Below are 5,000 nucleotides of genomic sequence, written 5' to 3'. Positions count from 1 at the left end.
AAACCTGGACTAAAGGTTCTGTTCTCTGTGTGAAAAGACAGAGAGATAAAAACCACATGGAATTAAAAAGAAAGACCTGCTACGATGCGATCATGGACGGGTAGGACACTACTGACACACCGTGTTGTTTAAGGTAGAATTATTGTTATTATAGCTTTTAACAGTGGTTTTCAACCCATAAATGTATATACATTTGGCCGCGGACCCCCATCTGAAAAATCTTTTGTACCAGAGGCAAAGATTTGAATTAAAAATGTGCTTAAAACTAAATATATATATATATTCAAAGATTTGCACATTATTTCCACGATTCTCTTTAAAGAAAATAGCCCAAAGCTAAGTGGTTAAAATGATTGTGACGCTATGTTAACTAATTTCGCTGGGGACCCCCTGGTTGGTACGCTCCCCCAAGGACCACTGGTGGTCCCCGGACCACTGGTTGAGAACCACTGTTATAATCTAAATGCAATTCTTGTTTTATTCCAGTCAGACAAGCGCACAATAGAATACATGGTACAGTTACAGTATGTAGGTTATTGGGCTTTCTGGGCGAAACGTGTTCGATTCTCATTCCAGGCGCTTCGTAGACGCGTGAGAAACGGTTTAAAAAGTATTCAAAAATACAAAATTTTATAGAATTATCAAATTTCGCTCTGAATAGATTTACAACTCCGAAAATGTAACCAAATGTAGCCAAATGGACCCTTATGCGTCCATTTGGCTACATGTGGTTACATTGTGGAGTGAGAATAAGAACACTGGTGTTATTACCATGTAATAGTAATGATATTACTATGTAATAATAATTTAATAATGTATAAATGATATTACTATGTAATAATGATGGTTAAACTCGATACAAATGGAGACTTTTCTTTGCATCAGAACTATAGCGTCCAAAAGCGTGTTTTGAAGGTTAACAATATTAGAAAAATAATAATAAAAAAAAACACTCATTAATCAAGTCCAGTTTCTCCTCAATGACAGTGTTGTGTCGTGTCTTCTCCAGGACAGGTAGCCTATCTATCCTCAGTGACAGTGTTATAGTGTATTCCCCATGTCTTAGGACGGTTACCAGAGCCTTACATTTACAAGTCAAACAGGGTTTAAATGCATTCAACATCAGGCTGATGTGATTAGATTTCAGAAGAAGCAACATGTCTCTGGTTTATGTTCTTATTACGCTGGCTGATGTGTTAGTGTTACACGCTCCTTCTGATGGGGTTAATGTGGAGTCTGAGACAGAACAAGCGCTGTAGGCTGTACTGTACTCTGTACTGTACGTGTGTGTGTGTGTGTGTGTGTGTGTGTGTGTGTGTGTGTGTGTGTGTGTGCGTGCGTGCGTGTGTGTGTGTGTGTGTGAGAGAGAGAGATGTTGCATAAAGTCTCAAGTTCAACTACAGCAGTGGTTTTTCGACCTTTTTCATGCCAAGGACCCCTAAATTGATTTGTTTTGTTTCAAAATGTTTTGTGCCAGGGACCCCCAGAAGCAAAGATCTGAATACAAAATTTGCTTTAAGAAAATAATATATATATTCAAAGATTTGCACACATTTTCACGACTTTTCAAAAATAGCAGATATACACGGTACCGCGCTATGAGCTTGTATATCTGCTATTTTTGAATAGCCAAACTAAGTGCTTAAAATGATTGTAACAAATTTTGCTGGGGACCCCCTGGTACCCCCCAAGGACCACTGGTGGTCCCCGGACCACTGGTTGAGAACCACTGAACTACAGTGAGCGATTGTAACCTTGGAATATAATCTGAATGATTTCAGAAGCAAGAATTGGTTGCAATTTCGACCAATCGTTTTCTCTCCATATCTCTTTTTTTCTTCTTTTTTTTTTACCTCCCCCGAATCTCATATAATCTAGGACAGGGGTTTGCAACCTTTTTCATGCCAAGGACCCCTAATTTGATGTACATTTGGCCACGGACTCCCATCTCAAAATGTTTTGTGCCAGGGACCCCCAGAAGAGAAGATACTGTATGTGTAAAAAAAAATATCCAAATTCTTCAAACACTTTCATGACTTTTCGAAAATGTTCAAAAATAGCAGATCTACAAGCTCACGACGCGGCACGAAGTGGCGCGCTGTGAGCTTGTATATCTGCTATTTTTAGTGGCCAATGTATGCAATATGGATAAAGGGGTGAAATGTATTAACACCTTTTGCTGGGGACCCCCTGGAACCCCGTCAAGGACCACTGGTGGTCCCCTGACCACTGGTTGAGAACCACTGATCTAGGAGTGTATTAGACTTCTTGAGGAAATTATCATTACTAAGCTAATTATATTATACTGTAATCATAATTTCCATCACCCAGGTATTACGCACAGAATACGCTTAAAACAGCGGTGGGCAACTTGATGATGGAGAGGGCCACTATATTTCCACACTCACTCCAGAGGGCCAGTTGCATACAGTATACTGTCTCTCCTGTTTTTAACTTATTTCGCCATTCTGTCACACAAAAATAGCAAAAATAGACGACGCATTTTGAGCTTGTAGATCTGATATTTTTGCTATTTTTTTATTGGAATCCAGATTTTATTGTTACTATTTTTGAATTGGAATCCTGAAAAGTAACATGTTTATTTAATTTCAAATGCATTTAGTTCTACTTATGTTAACTTTATGAACTTAAATACAAATACATTGGACATAAAAAGATGAATTTTGATACTAGTCATGAAGCTACTAATATAGACTGAAGTAATTAAAGCGGGTCATGTTTAGCCTGGTTCCAGACAAATCTGCCATTGCAAAAAAAATAATTGCCCCTTGGCAGATTAGGTCTGGCCCCTCTCAATAGAGATTGGATTTCTCTCCCTCTGAAGTTGTGAGGGACCAATCAGAGCCCAGTATGCGAATACGGGGCGGGTTTTTCACCAGAGGCATTTTTTTTAATTGCCCCTCGGAAATGCAGGTTCCACACAGAGATCCCTGACTAATATCTACGCAGTGATTAATATCTACGCAGTGATATTAGTCTGGCCATGCCAGGCTACGTCATGTTTGCAATTGTTTGGAATTGTAAACAGCTGAAATCAATAATATATCAGTATTCCGTTATTAACCTGCGGGCCGCATTAAGTGAAGGTGGGGTCCGCATGTGGCCCCCCGGGCCGCCAGTTGCTCATGTTTGGCGTAAAAGATGACACTATGGAGACATGCAGCCACTTTAAAACACTCCAAACATGTGTCACTGCAGGTCCTCCTTGGATTTTTTACTTATTGCCTGGACCCTCAGGCTGAAATGGTTTTGGCCTTTGACCCGGTATTAGTAATGTTTGGAATTGTGTTGTATTTTGTCGAGAGGGATTAGAGCTGCATGACCACTAGTGGTTCTCAAACCTTTTCATGTCAAGGACCCCCCAAAATATGTATTTGGCTGCAGACACCCCCATCTCAAAAAGTGTCTCAATGTTCGCTTTAAAAATATATACAGTATATATTCAAAGATTTGCACAAATTTTCATTGTTTATAAATAGCAGATCTACATTTATAATTGGCAGATCTACAAGCTCATAGCGTGGCTCTGTGCCACGCTATGAGCTTGTAGATAAGCAGTATATTAAGCAGTATATTATAACATATAAAATATGATCAACGCCCCCCCCCCCCCTAAAAAAAAAAAAAAAACTGGGGGTCCCCGGACCAATGTCCTATATAGCATTCCTGTTCAAGGAACATTGGGCAAAAACATATAAGCGAGCATTCTGCTATTTCAGCTGTTTGACCTACAAGGAAGTGTCTAGGCCTATTGCGGGTTAAAGTAGTTAATATAGAATCAGTGTTGGTGACTGTAGCGTCCTTAATCTCTCACTGACACTGGGACATGACAGTCAGATGTACTACATTCATTCACAACAAAGTGAACCCAATTACAGCCTGCGTATGGAAAGACATAATCATCAGGATCACAATCATATTTTCTTTTTTTCATATTTTCTTGGCTTTTTGTCTTTATTGAGGAAAGGCTGACAGGAAATGGGGGGAGAGAGATGGGAGGGGGGGGGGGGGGTTACACGCAGCAAAGGTCGTCGGGATTGGGAGTCTAACCGGCGACACGTTGTCAGGCTGGATTACCAGCACCAGGTGCCCATGACGGTTACGCCAACCGTCCGGTCCAGGATCACAATCATCTTTATTGTCACCTCACAGATTTACAGGGGTAAAGAAAGTGGGTGAAAGTGGGTGAAATATATATATATTTTTTGTACGTGCTTATTTTGTAGTGTTATTGTCTCTTTTTTTTCGTGAGAAGGGAGTTGGAGGATAGAGACAGAGTGAGAACAGGAGAGAAAAGAGAAAGGCAGGATAGAAACAGGTCAAATTATAATAATAAGATATACGTACATATTGTATATACAGAATGTGTCCCAGTAGCCTACAGTGGTTTGGTACAGAAGTCGGGGGTAATGGAACTGCACAATTGAGCAAAATGCGTTATTTTTATTTGTGTGTGTTTTTCGTTTTTAGCCATATGAACACAGTTCGAATGTTGAAGAAGGTTTTTATTCCAACAGAAAGACGTTTTAGAGTCATTAATGGTACTAGGCTATATGATGTTAAGAACGTCAGCATCATTATGCAGGAGTGTACATAATGGCTATAGGGAAGGATATAATCGGACCTGTACTCTAGGATATACTGAAGTCTTTAGGCTGTATTTAGGTGACAGAAAACACAGTGAAACGGCAATGTTTGTTGCGAAGGTCCCATATGTCGCCTAAGAATCGTATAATAATGCTATTGTTGTAGCATTATAGCAATATTATGCTTCTATATAATCCTCAGTGTTACTTTAACTCTGAGAGCGTACAAATGGAACCAAAAATGCACCCTCTGAGAGTGTACAAATGGAACCAAAAATGCACTCTCTGAGAGCACACAAATGGAACCAAAAATGCACACTCTGAGAGCATACAAATGGAACCAAATGCACCCTGACGGGTGCATTTGGTTCCATGTGTACGCTCTCAGGAGTG

General features: G+C 39.9%; 1 protein-coding gene across 1 annotated transcript in view; it reads left to right on the top strand.

The window, feature by feature from the left end:
• tenm3 (teneurin transmembrane protein 3) overlaps positions 1–5,000 on the top strand; it is a 458,716-nt gene that overhangs the window by 269 nt on the left and 453,447 nt on the right. Inside the window, exon 1 of the mRNA XM_080444084.1 lies at positions 1–133. This exon is cut by the window's left edge and continues 269 nt beyond it. The gene's annotated coding sequence lies outside the window, so the exon portion shown is untranslated. The remainder of the gene's footprint in view (positions 134–5,000) is intronic.

Source organism: Gymnoscopelus braueri (genome assembly GCF_963280865.1).
Source record: "Gymnoscopelus braueri genome assembly, chromosome: 2".
Taxonomy (NCBI): Eukaryota; Metazoa; Chordata; class Actinopteri; order Myctophiformes; family Myctophidae; genus Gymnoscopelus; species Gymnoscopelus braueri.
Note: the sequence above shows the minus strand (reverse complement) of the source record. Positions and strands in the feature narration are given on the sequence as shown.